Raw genomic sequence first — 15,759 nt, forward strand, 5'->3', positions numbered from 1 at the left:
CATGTTGTGTTATTTTGACGGGAACATAGATTTAAAAAAAATGTATAGCACATATTGAAATTAAGTTAGGAGGTGAAAATAGTCATTGTAGCTCACCGTATGTGAAAAAAAGCAAAATCCAATAGACTATAATATACTGAAACATAAACATATTTCCTGCTTTGAAGTTAAAATAAGTTAATCACTGTCGAAATTGACAAATGTTCCTGTATCCCAGCTACAGGCTCTGTTTGAAAGCCTTCCTTACGAGGTTAACCAAGAATACTGGAAGATAATAGGAATTTCTGGCTGCCCTTCTCTATGAAAATGATTTCAATAACCGGTAGAGGGACAGCACCGCTATTCTGTTGACATTGGCTTTCTTTCGTGCACCTCTTATACTTTATTTAATATGTAAGAATGTAAGTAATTTCTACAAGAATAGAGAGTTAATGTAATTCTGATAACCTGACCAGAAACGTTCTAGAACCTCGGGGACAGAGATCGATCAATTGATTGTTGCACACGGAATTTATTAGGTCTTTGAAGTTAACTTATTAAATCTATAAAGGTAAGTACTTACATTCATGTTCCAATGAGAAATTTCTCAGTTACTTGAGCAAGTGGCTTTCGGAACTTCTGCTGTTAACCCCTCGGTATTTTGAGATTTTGGATTTATTTAGAAATATTCCCGCTGGACATGAATTTTCAAATATTTTCGCTGTTTTTAAATATATATCTACATGAAATAATTTTTCAGAAATCAATAATATTATACAATTAAAATATTAAAATTCTGATTTCAAAAGAGAATTCTTTTTGTAAACTGTAGAAATACTATTTTATACGAAACTAAAAAAAATATTTAATTCCTTAAAAGTATTATAAAGGTCACTTCACTTTGAAAAATCTTTCGCAAGCTTGCAAAATTTACGGTCCACGTTTTTTGGAATATATTACAAATTTTTGTGTCAAAAAGTGTCTGGTTAACTTTTAGATGCAAATACAAAGCTTTGTGTTGTCTCTTTCTAACACTGCTTAAATCATATATATATGTATATATATATATATATATATATATATATATATATCTCACCGTAACATAAAATGAGATAGAGCGACTTTTATGAATTCGTCTTAGCTTGCATCGTATTGTACACAAAAATACCCAAGGGGTTAAGGATCTTGTTGATGGCTCTCCGAACCATATTGCTATTTTAGGATCTTGTTTTTTTTTAAATGTATTTGTTTTTGGTATTCGGCTTGTTTCTGTTTCAGGATCTTGTTTGTTTTTTCGGCGAGTGATAGCGAGAGAGATCCCTAATTTTAATTACATTTAGGGATCTTATTAATTTGGTCAATACGAGTTTTATTTTTGGCAGCTTGTAAACCCAACACGTTTATACAATATTTACAAGCAGTATCGATCATAACATAACTTTAGTACGTAATTCAAGATGTGTCGAACTCGAAACTTGACATGTAATTTCTCTGCATGGCAGCAAATTATTGTTAATCTTTTTTATCCATTTATGTGGTTTGATATGAGACCAGATAAGATTAGGGCCAAAGCCTTCTCTTGTCTGATCTTCTCAGATAAGTAAGAACTGGAAACTGGTCTTCGATCAGGTTAAGTGAAACATTATACTAAATAATAGTGCATTATACGGAATACAACATAAAGATCTGTACTTCATACGACCACAGCTGTCAACAATGAAGAAAATGGGAAAAATACGTCTTTATACGTCTCAATCATAGCCTCAATTCCGACATTATTTAGAAAAGAGAATACTACAAGACTTTAAAAATAAAAACTGTTTGGTGGAGTTGAGTAAGATTGAAAAAATGCTTAGAATTATAAATTATTTGTTAGTTCACCCACTTATTTCGGTTAGGTACTTTTCCGGCTGAAAAACTAAATTAAACATGAAATATGGCTTCTTGTCCTGTTTTTACCATAATTGACCTTTCATAGATTTAATATAGAATTTTTCACACTTAATATAGGGAGATCTGAAATAGAAAATATACTGAATCTACAAAACTGAACTATACAAAAAAACACTATCTTACTTATTTTAAAATTATTATAAAAAAAATTATACTACATGATATCTGTTTATAATTAAATTCATATGTTACATTGTTTTAATATTAATTTATAAATTAAATTATAATATGTAAATGAAATCCTCAGCACGGGAGATCCCATTGAGGATATCATTATCTCTATATGTTACTAAGAAAAGAAGACAATAAATCATTATTATTATATTAAAGAATTCAAAACACAACAAAAATATTCTAATTTTAAAATGTTTTGCCATTTTTTATTCCATAGAATAAAAACTCAGTTTCATAGACATCTCGGCAGGGGGGTATAACTCCGATCGAAAATTGGAACCGTGAATATTGTTGCTTATCTATATTCACAAATGAAAAACTCTGAAAGTCTATGGAATAAACTAGAGGCCGTACTGGATCGTGATTACATCATGCTAGGTAGAATTTTATCGTTCTTCCTTATTAATAAATGATTTATAACCTGTATCTATAATTTAATGTCTCGCTGAATTCATGAATGAAATGATGAAAAAATGCTTAACATGTAACTTAGTGTTTCATTATCCATGACATTTCAAACTTGTTTATTTTTAAATATTTTAGACCAATAAGTAGGCTCCGAATGAGAATTGTATCTATATATTGGTATATCTATGGTTAAATAGAGGACCAATTAGTATCATACAAAAAGCTCAAAAATATCGTTCAGCTGAGTGGTTTATCTCTGGTTTTAATCATGTTATATATAAGTAGTGATTTTTCACGAGCGTCAACTAGTGATAAAATATTGTTTAAATATATGTTACATGGAATAAATCTGTAGATATTATTTCATGATTTAATTTCGTCATTAAAATATCCTGATGTAATGCGAAAAAAGTTTATGGGAATTAATTTTAAATAATGGTTTTCAAAGTCATTAGTTTCGTCCTTAGATAAACGTTGCAGCACAGGCTTACTCCGATATAGTCACGTAGCTAAAACGGATAAAACGTTCTTTATTGAATGGTCATCTTGCGGAATATTATTTATATTAATTTTACTATGCAAAACTCTTCGGCAGATCATAAGTTAATCAGATTTATGTAAATTTTGGTCCAAAATTATATTAAGAATGTGGTATTCATTTAAATTCATTATTAATTTGAAAATATTAGCTAATGGTGACTTGGCGTAATTATATATCAAAACATTGATGAATTTATAACAAACTTAAAATAATATTGAAATTCAAATGATAGAAAAATAGAAGAACATTTTTATCTGCAAGGAGAAAAATAGGCATTACTAATTTATTAAGAACCTTTTAAAATTATTGGTAATCCGATTAAAAACGGGATTGCAGGCCCTTAACGAATGAATTAATAGGTTTCATGATAAACTTTTAGTAAAATAGAACAAATTATCACGATGCCGGAAAACGTGTTTCGTCATTATATATTATCAAGGCAAATGTAGGTGCATGAACACGTGTTCCGATTTATTTGGAATTTACGAAAAGTTTATCAGGAAACCTGCAATACCGTTTTTAACTGGATTACATTTATATAATAATTTTTTAATTCAATAATTATTTTTCTATAGAGCAGAAAATCTAGTAATTTGTCTGAAGCAGCGAAACAGCGAGCGCTGCAGTCTTGAAATTTGAGGTGATCGATGTTGACGACACTTAATAATCGTTCATAGCCCATCTCCCTTGTTTCTTTTATCTATGATATTTGCAGAAAAAAATTACAGTGCCATTTTTTTCCATAGCCTCTATTCAATTGGCCGTCAGCAGATTCCTATAAATATTAAAAACCATAATTACGATATTTTATGTCACAGTCATTTATAAAAAAAATCTGTTTCGCAACTGTTCTATGTGACTGACTAAGCCATCCTTATAAAGAAAAAATGGTTGTACACGTAGACCAAGAATTATTAATAATCCTATGAATTAAGTATGTACATATTTGTATAATATTTATTTCTGAATTAAACACAATTACTAAGCATTAAAAATAATCAGCATGGCGTCTTTTCATGCATTTTAAACTGTAATATTCCAAAGTTCCAATAGCTCATGACAAAAATTACATTTCGAGATGAAAATACAAAATGTTAGAAACTCAAAAGAAAAATCACTCAAAAACACCAGAGTTATATGTGACCTTACTGACCTTTTTTCTTCCTAATAAATTTTTTTGACAAATTAGCGAATATTTAAGCCTATGATGTAATCGACGTTACGGGCTAAAAACAGAAGTGTTGACCTCAAAATTCGAAACATAAAAGCAACGCACATTTCACGATGCTAGAACTCAGCGTTCCAGAATATTTACTGCAGCATTTATAGTACAAATAATAATATGATAACGGGAAAAAACAGAACAGCGAGAAACAGAAGATGATAAAATAATTGGTTAGGTTAGGTTTAAAACAGGGCTAAAAACAGTGTTGACCTCAAAATTCGATACATAAAAAGCAGCGCACATTTCACGATGCTAGAACTCAGCGTTCCAGAGTAATTACTGCATCATTTATGGTACAAATAATAATATGATAACGGGAAAAAACAGAACAGCGAGAAACAGAAGATGATAAAATAATTGGTTAGGTTAAGTTACTTTAGGTAAGTTTAGTTTAGGTTAGGTATGTTATTTGTTTGTTTTTTTTCAATGTTCTGGTTTGTCATGATTAGGACTGATTGTTTCACAGAATTTGAAGAAATCATAATATTTCAAAGTTCAAGTTCTGTCATTACCCAAGTACTGTGAAACAACCTGCGCATGATGAAATAATAACAGAGCTTTCACAGAACTTGAATTTTAACTTTAAAATTTGACGAATCGTTCAAAATATATGAAACAATCCGTCCTTAATATGAAGATTAAAAAATATGAGTAAAAAACTTACATGAAATTATATATTTCAATTCTTCTTATTTAGGTGATCGATCTCAGCCACTCATCTGTCGAGAACTGCCAGGAACACAAATCCTGATAGTTTCCACTTAGTATTATTTATAGTTGATGAAAGTTTTTTTTCCCTCAGCTTTTTCAGAATCGTATGATCAAAGTTCGTTTTCGTTTTTCGTTGTTAGTGTTTTAGTTTCAACTGTATCACGTATTATTGTGTCTGTCATGTTACCTCCATCGGTTAATCCATTCACATCCTAAACAGGATCTAAGGAGAACACAAGTATGTTATATTATATAAGGATCAGGTTGGTTGTATTAACATGGCGGTGCGCGCGTTGGTGGATATACGATAATTCGGTTTTTCGATAATGAATCACACTCTAGTTAAATTTGATTACGCTTAAAATGTCGCGATTTCTACGGCATCTCCTAAAACGACTTGGTTCAGTGAACACTGAACAGTTTCAAAATTTAAAAAAATATTACCGCACGCCAGTCCCAACTGCTCCCAACCGTGGGAGCCAATGAGATTATGGAATCCAAATTGGGGTATGTTACGATGCTGAATATAGTGGGGATGGGAAGGATAATGTGAAAGAGCAGAGTGGGGAAGTACCTGGCCATTCGGTTCTGGTCACAAACTTTGATCGGTGATCTTTCACCGAGGCGATACTGAGAGTACCTATCTGTCACTCAGCATCTCGTATATTGATACAATATTTTATAACAGCGGCTAATGCAATATACGAAAATAGATGATTTACCTTCAGAAGGTAAAAAACGTCGTAAAACCTACTTAGTATTTATGACTTTGAATAAATTACCAGCATTCTATATTCATCACACGAATAATCAGTAATATTAACATGCTTACCAAGTGGTTAACATTTTATATTATTTTATATCGAGTAACGTTTTAAGGAAATGTGGACAAAGAGTTAAATGTCTTATTTAAATGTGATATTTATTTCTATTAAAATTAGTAAGAATCATTTACTTATTATCTATTAAAGTTGGTAAGAATCAGATATCTATTATCTGTTAAAGTTGGTAAGAATCATATATCTACATATTATCAATTAAAGTTGGTAAGAATCTGATATCTATTATCTATTAAAGTTGGTAAGAATCTGATATCTATTATCTATTAAAGTTGGTAAGAATCAGATATCTTTTATCTATTAAAGTTGGTAAGAATCTGATATCTATTATCTATTAAAGTTGGTAAAAATCATGTATCTATTATCTGTTAAAATTGGTAAGAATCATATATCTATTTAAGTTGGTAAGAATCAGATGTTTTCATCAGATTTAATTGAATGTGGAAGTCGTCAAAAGGGACATGTAATGTATATAATTATTTGTTTATGTTTAGTTTTAACATAATACTTATGTCGGTTGTGACTCTGTGCGTGTGTAACTCCGGTTCAATGAACTATTTTGCCAAATATTTGCTTTGAATTCTAGTTTCATATTTTTTTAAACTTTATGTGTTCGTTTGGAGAATACAGAAAAGCGAAAAAGTCCCTACCTATAGTATAATATTTTTAACAGAATATTATTTTGATTGTGCTTTTCCAAATTGTAAGTGTTTTGTAGAAAATTTAAATTATCCGCGATTTTTCACGTGACTTCGCAAGTCTTCAGTTTTTTATAAACTAGAGATTTCTAAAGTTTTCGTAATATTCTCAATCGCCCCCAAATTATACCGCGTTTTTTGCTAATGATAATAAATTGTCAGTGAAAATATAAAGCAAATTTTCAAAATGAACAAAACGTGAACATAAACAATTATTTTTTTAAGGCCTTTTGACTTAAAATCGACCCTTTGTAATATTTTGTCAGAAAAGTTGGTACGTTGAAACATTCGGATATTAAAAATAAGACAAATATTTTAGCGAACCCAATTTTTGCAGTGCCCTTTTATTGACCTCGCTGTCAACTTATTGCCCTTCAATGCCTCCTTACGCCACAACCGCCCCCCTGTGGATATCTCCCATTTCCAGCGCCCCCGTGGGGGTCTAAACATCTTGAGAACCACTGATTTAGACTATAATATTTATCTAACAAAATCTTTTACTGATCAGTTTCAAACAGTCTGTTACAATATTTATCGTTGCTTAGTATTCCCCGGTACATTTTTAAAATATAAAATTGCAACAGAAATAAAGAACAATAGATAAGTCATTAGAGTGAAACGATCTTTCATGAAGTGTCCAATAATCTCAATTCAACTGCTCACTAAAATATCTTAGCAAAAACTATGATCCTAATGAAACACTGTTCGTAATGAAGCAATGACAATGAGCCTCTTGCATAATGCTTTATTTTTTTATGAAGGATTGCTATGACATTCAGTTTTTTTTTTACTTTTTGATCGCAATCGAAATCTTTTTTTAAATAAGTTATGGAATGGCAATACAAATTTTAAAATGGTATTTATCTGTAACCGTCAGTTAACTTTCAAATTATGTGAACGAAATTGAGTTTAAACTCTGTAGTAAGCGTTCAAAGATGGTTTGAAAGGGAGATATGTAAATGCGAATGTTATAGAGGGAGCGCGCTTACCAGACATTTTTTTAGTAATTAGAAATGCTTTGTTTAAAAAACTTCTTTGGGATTTTTTTCTTATGTTATTATGAATTTTACCCCCGAAAGTTTTGCGGTATGAGCGTGGAACACGGTGTATAACAAAGAGGATTTAAGAAAAAAACTACATAAATCATTCATTCTAAATTTCAATAAAAATCTCATTGTTAAGCCACCTCCGATACATCAGCCCTTTATTAAATTCAGATAATTTTATTTTGTGAATACCACATAAGATAAGAGTGGGGACTGTTGGGAGCCGGTGGAACTATGGCATCCCCAAAAGGGTATTTTTACAGTTTTTTTGAACTCTCGAAAAAAATTACGATGGTGAAGTTATTTTAAATTCATTTTTTATTTTGACGAATAAATTTTCTATAACGAACGTCACGCCGGGCAATTTGGTGACAGCCGCCTTACCAGCCAGTGTCGGCTCTATGTCATAATGATGTTGTAGCCAGTTGAAACTGTTTCACAATGTGCGATTTTTAAATCGACAATTATGTATGATGAAAATCAGAAAAAGAAACGGTCACATCTAGGACGATTCAATTTGAGGTTTTACTCATTAAGTTATTTCAAAAATAAAATATTAAAATTATATACTTTTAGTACAATGATCAGGATAATAAAAATTAATTTTAAATCTTCTACGCATTTTTAACGGTATTCATAGTTTGTGATAATACCCCATTAGAGTATGTTTGAGGGTAAAGTGAATGGAAAAGGGAAGGAGATGAGAAAGGGGAAAGTTGTAAAATTCCTCACTATTCCGATCCGGTCACTAAACACGTTTAAAGCCATTAACTCTTGACAGGCCAAGATGCCAAACAAAACGTCTGTAACCAAGTGGATCTTCCGACGACCCCATACATTTTTTTGTCTTATGGGCTTTTAAACTATAGAAATCCCAATTATTTAGTCAAATATTAATTGTAACTTATATATTTGCGCAGAAATATGTAAAATACTAAAATGATATACCAAGTATTTAAGCTAATATAAGGAGGATAGTTATTTTGCGAACTACCTACTCCCCCACTTGGCTGCGGCATAGTAAAAAAACGTTTCGATGAATAATGGTTTTTCACTAGGGCGATAATGTTTTATAAATCAATTAAAAATGTATGTAAGTAGCTCTTTCCGCCATAATTGATTGTAATGCCTAAATTAATCAATTAAAGTCATAAGTCGGGCTCAACAATCCTATTATTGGTCATTAAACTTGATGATAAAAGATGACTGGTTTCAAGGTATTATAGTTCTAACCAATCAATATAATTGATAGTTGAAGATGTATCGCGCAAATAAATTCGCACGTTTAACGTTTAACATCTCAACAGTACTGATATAAACAAGGTCGAATATAATTTCACATTGAAAAGTAGGTTTATCTATGTAAATTTTTATTATCTGAACAAATGTTTACTGAAGTTTGATGAAATTATTAGAAGTATGCAAATAAGTGCGTTTGCTTATGAACCAAGTTTCAAGGATTCGTTGTTTTTGATTTGGAACGGGCAAAAGTTAAAAACAGTCATTAACATTTCACCATCACCTTTTAAAACCACGTTTTTTTAAATTTATTTAAGCGAATATATAAAAAATTGTAAATATAAATCATTTTAGTGAATTTAAATATAGTAATGTATTTCTTAGTCTTCTCATGTCCACTCTAGAGTGTCTTGTGCTGAAGCGGTCTAAAGTTATTTAATTCTATTTTATTTGGTATGATTTGAGATTTTCACGGCCAAACGTATTATAGTGATTTGTTTTTGGGGTATTATGCCATGTTTCGCTACCTCATTCTTTAGCCAACGTTTCGGACAGCATTGCAGTGTCCATCATAAGGGCAGATGTGTAATCATTACCCCATAAAAAAATATCTATAAAACTATTTTATTTGTGTTCTATGTCGTTTTTGTGTTTTTTAAAGATATTTTCATGGACCTCTCTCAGCCAGATTTTGGTTATTGATTTGTTTTCATTAAACATTTCAATTAGTTTTATATCTGGGGGAAGGATGTTCTAAAGCTGTGTTACAAATAAATGTAATTTCTTTGTCAGAGGCGTGATTTTATAACTTGGAATGTTTTATTTTAGAAAAGTTTCAACAGGTAGTATGATTATATTCGATGTACATTTGGTACATTTGTGCATTTGGTGTGGTCTTTGTGATTCCATTTTGAATTATATGCAGGTTATGTATGTACTGAGATATAGCAGATCCTTACCAACCACGTACCTACCATCTAAGTTAAAATGATTTAACTAATTGGTAGTAAGGTAGATGGGCGCAATACAATTTTGATTAGAACCATTTTTTAAAAGTATCACCTGTAAAAACAATAAGACATCTTGTCTTGTAATATTATGTTTTCATTATTTGCAATTATTACAAGGGATATTTCAAAGCTCCGTAGCTCATGTTGCAAAATTTAAGAAGCTGACTGTGATTCCGGTTAGCTCACAGTTTCTATTGAATAATTTCTTAATTATTCAAAATATTATAAATAAAATAATACGGCGTATTATTATTTATTATATCAAGGGATATTTCAAAGCTCCATAGCTCATGATGGAAATGACATTAGGAGCTGAAAATAGTTGATTAAAATTCCGGTCAACTCACCGCTTCGATTGAATAATTTCTTAATTATTTTTTACGAAAAATGCAAAATTTAAAAAATAATTTGTGTAAAATTAAGAAATATATAAAATTTCTCCATAGTTCACTTTGGAATTAACATTGTGAGCTGGAATATTGTAAATTCCGGACTGAAAAAATGTACGAATTTCACGACGGCGGAGCTCACCGTTCCAGATATTTTCGGTTTTGTACCTAGTTAAGACACCTATTGAATTGAAAATTAATTTCTTGATAAGGTACTCCCTTTCACCAAATTATTGCATTTAAGTAGGTATAAACCAAGGGCTCTCAACATGTTTCATTTTATTTTAATTTCCACGGCCATTTTATCAACACCAATTATTTGTCCTACGGATAGGAATTCTTTTCATCGCTGATTCTAAATTTACAATACGCAAATATCTGTTATTTTCGAAATTCTAAATCGTAATTATCTGTTTTTCGTACTTTGGTATAATCGCTCAACAAACATAAATCCAATGCTGAATATTAATTGATAAGCCACTATCCAACGCGAGCGGGTGTAAATACCTTATCTTTTTGTTTGTCTGAATCCAACAAAAAACTTCTCAAAAGACCAAGTTTAAAAAAAAAATAACAATAAAAATTAACTAAATGTTTTTAAACGTCTCTCTCTAAAGCTAAAATGACAATACAAATAAAAAATTAAATTAAAACACACTTTGAGCTGTTTTCGGAATGCAACTTTTCAAAAAAAATTATCAACCCTTCAAAAATGTCGGAAAATGTTACCAAGTTTCCCAAATTATATCATATGAAACCAATGAGAATCTAGTTGGATTTATAAATAAAATAATAACTTATTTTAAATGAACCCTTCAAAGCCCGTCAAAGAAAACTTCCGAGTAATACGTTATGCAGGCGAAGAGATTATAATCAGTAAAATAATTAGGTATGCAAATTTGCACAATATATACTAAAATAATTTATGTCTCTTTGAAGGAGAAGGCATATTGTTTACGCGTTAAAAGGCAACTGAAAGGGTTGGTTGAATCCACCACCGCGCACGCGCACACGCCAGGAGCAAGTCCCGGAACTGCCCGGGAAAGTAAACACAGAAAGAACAACAACCTAGCACAGGATTGGGTATCACACAAGTCACTAGCACGGCAGCGGGCGCTTGAGGCTCGAAGCTCGTAGGCGGGAGAACGCGACACGTCCGGCCCGGCCGGTGTATCGGCTCAAACTGCCGAGACCCGATCCGCGCGCTCGCTGCCTGGTGTCCTTCACTCTTCACTCACTTTCACTGGACCTCCCGGCCCCGCAGTACCCTGTACCCTGCCTGATGCGCGGTGCGCCCTGGAAGACCTCTCCGTTTCTCTGTACACGGTACCTGTCTGATACCTTGTGTGTCATGAATGCTGGACCTCCCCTCCCCTACACGTACTGTGATGAACGGCTGGATGCTGTTCCTCCCAGTCCCTCTGCTTGTTGCACGGAGCGCCCTGGAAGCTCTGTTATCAGCCCCTCTGTATTTGACACCCTGTAAGTTGGTCCCCATCTCTCCGTACTCTGCATGTTAAGGTTCCCTACGTCATATCGGAAATCCTGACTCGGACCCTAGAAGCTAGACCTATCAACCCTTCCGTACTCTGTATCCTGCCGGAAACTGGTGTGCCCTGGATTTTGTAACTTCCGACTTCTTAGAAACAGGACACGATAAAATTGTAGGTAAGGTGATACGTATACATTTGCGAACCTTAACTCGAACCGAGCCACAAAATACGGGAAAGGAACGAATTTCGCGCCCTTTGCGGTTAAGTTGTTCCTTTCCCATAAGTTGAGGTTCAGTTCGGCAGTTCGGCTCGCTTATGTATACCTAGCATACGGTGTTCAATGTCCCAATGTTCTGGTTTGGGGTAGTTCAGTTTTATCATGTGACCAATTACTTGATAACCAGCTCGCCCTGGAGGTAGGAGCCACCCACTTCCTTTGTACCTTGTGCCTTTCACCTGCATGCCCTACGCATCCTGCGACTACCCTTACGGTTGCGGTATTTTGGTCTAACTTTTGAACCTTGACAACCTTCTGATATCACATGTATCTTTGGCAAGTTAAGATCTGCCATATTTAAAAAGGTATACAAAACATGGTTCCATGATAGCTCATCACAACGAAAATTCAACACACCTTTAAAAAATGATAAAAAGTATTGAAAAGCTAAAAAAATAACATATAAACTTAACATACGTAACCTATTTAACCTAGATTTTGTATCACTAGTTTCCACGACTTTATATAACTTTTTAAAGATGTGTTGAGTTGAACGCTTACCACAAAAAAATTGTCAAAGAATAGGTCCACCACAGCAAGAGTTTATAAAGTTTACTACGTTTCCAAAAACTAGGTTTGGCAATCACGTAAATTGAATAATGTGAACTCCAAAGATGTATTTAATATTTCAATATTTTACAGGTAAATGAAATAAATCATGATATAGGTAACACCTATTTTATAATATATCCATACGGATGTCATTGAATGGATGTCATCACTTCATTCTCACGCGTCTAGTTTGAAAACGAAAAAGACAGAAGATGCTAGAATTATGACGTCATGTACGATCTCTCGCTGGGACTAGTACAGCAGCTGTACATTTTCACAAATTAAATCACTAACTAGACTGGAATTCAAGCATATAGTGTTATATGTACATATATTTGAACAAACCGTACCTAGACCTACATACCAACACGAATCATGTCTGATTTGGGTAGGTAGGTGAAATGAAGAATTCGTGACAATCAATTGAATAATTCGATAAACCTCGAATTTGTTAACCTACCTATTACGTAAGATTTTAATATGGTGTAATGTGATTTTGTATTATTATATATGTGTAATAAAAACTACCAAAATTTATAAATATACCGTAAATGCGAAGACCCTTGAACATGATTATACCCCATAAATAAATCACTCACTATCTTCGGGCTTTTTTTATGAAACAAATTGGTCATAAAAAACCATAGATATGCCAATTTATAGACAGTAAAATTCTCATTCGGAGTCTACTTATTATACTATACACCAATGAAAAACTCTGAAAGTTTATTCCATAGATCAATATTTCGGTTCCGATTTTCGATCGCAGTTATACCCTCCTGATTAACCCAAAGAAATTTAAATAAAATAAAATCACCTTTTGAATGTCGAATTAAATTAGGTAATTTTCTGGTTAAAAAATATTACATTATTAATGGTAGGTACTTTATCGCCTGTTTGAATTCTTGACACAATCTGTTCCAATTTGGAAAATGACTCTCAAACCCGAGTTACTTAGACAGTCGAGACCCACAACTCAAATTATTATTTTTGATGATGATCTAATTCTTCACCATCAGATCTGCGACTTTTCTAAATATTCTTATTTTTCAGAAACCTTTATAAGCTTTCTGAAAGAATCCCATAAAACTTTTCTGAATGATGTTTAGCATTTTTTAAACGTGAATACTGGTACAAGAGTCTCAACTAGGTACTCCCAACTGTCCGAAGCAAGTGAAACTATGGCATCCCCAATTGAGGTATGTTGTAAGGCTGAAGGGAGTCGGCAAAGGAAGGCGATGGGGAAGAGAAAGGTTGGGAAGTTCACTCTGTCGTGGAGGTCGTTGGATCATTGGAAATAATAAAAAGGCAGGAACTTATCCAAATATTTTTCTAAATTCTAAACTATACTCGGTGTCCGTCAACTCCCAGTTCGAGCGGGAACCTGATACATACACAACATAGACAACCAAAAAACTTTTTTTTTTATCTGAGCATTTTTCTTTTTCCTTTTTAAAGCTCCTTAATTTTTTTCAGCAACTTAATGGTTAAAGAACATTTGATTTATATGCATTTTAAAAGATATTTTCTATAAATATTCTCCCTGACGTACGATTTTTTTTTCAAATTTGACCTAATACATCCAACTTTTGAAAATCAAAAAAAATATATAGGTACCCCAAATTCGACTTCATGTTTGATGTAGATGCACCAATTTCCCGCTTGCACTACGAGTTTCTGGACACCGTGTAATTCAACGTACCTCATTATTTTTCCCGGCAAAATATCGATGTATCCGAAACCATAAACAATCTTTAAATAAATGGTTATTATTTAATTATTTATGCAGTGCTTTTCCAAGAATAAAGATATGCGGTTACCACAAACAGTAAACACGAGGGAGTAACCGGCCGATGCGCGATGGTCTAATGGTGAGGGAAATATCCTTAAATGGAGATAATAATGTATTTTGAAGGTCGTATTCTGGTCGTAATGGTCATTTTATGCTAATCTTGAATCTTGACCAATCGACTAGCTACCTACCTGGCCGATCTTTCGGCTATTTGAATCGTTTATTTGCAAAACAACTCTCGTCCACCCAAGTTCTGAAGCAATAATTTTAAAAAAATTCAATCTATCAGGCTTTTTATGTGGAAAAATAAATAGATTTCGTGATAATTCTAATGTGATTCCAATAGTGGACGTTTTACGAACTGACGGATCAGCTGTCAAAGTCAGTGGCAACCATTAAGAACGCAACAATATATTGTTGACGGAAGCCATCTTACCACTAGCAAACTTATGGCGACCGATACACTTGCAAGTTTACTGCAAGTAAACGCCTTTGTAAGTAAGTTCTCAAATACGTATGTTATCTGTAAATTTAGCTTACGAGTGTGAAGCTATCCTTACACTCAATTAATACCCATGTATTATGAAGAGTAAAAGCAAAAAATATAAATGTTGTTGCAAAAATTGAGAGCGTAATATAGCGTTAAAATATGTGTTAGACAAATGGTGTTTTTCGAACAAATGATTCAATTTACATGTTTATCTTTGTTTAATTAGGTACCTGTATACAGTTAAAAACATAGAACAATTGATTCGTTTAGACAAAATGAAATTTAACTATACAGAACCTGTTCTTGGCAAGAGCCAAGTTGAATGTTGAATAGGTTGGTTGTACAATATGGCCACCCTAAAATATTCATGCTAAGGCCGTCGACAGAGTTCTACACAAATATATTGGATACCTAAATTCTAGACTCTACTAAATTGTGTACCGTCAGAACTGATTGAGTATGATTTCTTGTTGACAACAATGCGATTAATTAGTTTATGTGACAGTTTAAAATTTGTCAACTCATTAATTGATTGACCAGATTTGTTATCATTATTTAATATACACACTTACCTACCAAATTGACTTACTAGGTCAATTACCACAATTCATCAAATGCTTCAACAAATTAACGCTCACTCCCCAATACACAGATAGCATAACCTACAAAACGAATATGGGCATATCATTGAAATTATTTTTTGTTAACCTTCTCTAATACAACCTTGCATTTTCAGCAGAGATGACGAATAATATATTATTCAACATGTAGGTTATCTTACTCGAACTGTTTAGATCTATTCTGGCTACTTAAATTACTTTTCCATGCATTAACTTTGTACATTGTATTGTAACTACTTCTAATTGTATTAACTGTTTCAACTCTTAACTTACCTATATGTGTTTCTGTGAGGTATTTAAAAAAATAATCCAGCCTGAAATTT

The 15,759-nt window shown here is 32.5% G+C and overlaps 1 protein-coding gene across 1 annotated transcript in view; it reads right to left on the bottom strand.

The window, feature by feature from the left end:
* form3 (FH2 domain-containing protein formin 3) overlaps positions 1–11,395 on the bottom strand; it is a 189,878-nt gene extending 178,483 nt beyond the window's left edge. Inside the window, exons 1-2 of the mRNA XM_089640082.1 lie at positions 11,281–11,395; positions 4,945–5,214 (exon numbers count right to left, since the gene is read on the bottom strand). The gene's annotated coding sequence lies outside the window, so the exon portion shown is untranslated. The remainder of the gene's footprint in view (positions 1–4,944; positions 5,215–11,280) is intronic.
* Positions 11,396–15,759: the final 4,364 nt, after the last annotated feature.

This window comes from Hesperophylax consimilis, chromosome 15 (genome assembly GCF_061612785.1).
Source record: "Hesperophylax consimilis isolate HC1 chromosome 15, BYU_Hcon_1.0, whole genome shotgun sequence".
NCBI lineage: Eukaryota > Metazoa > Arthropoda > Insecta > Trichoptera > Limnephilidae > Hesperophylax > Hesperophylax consimilis.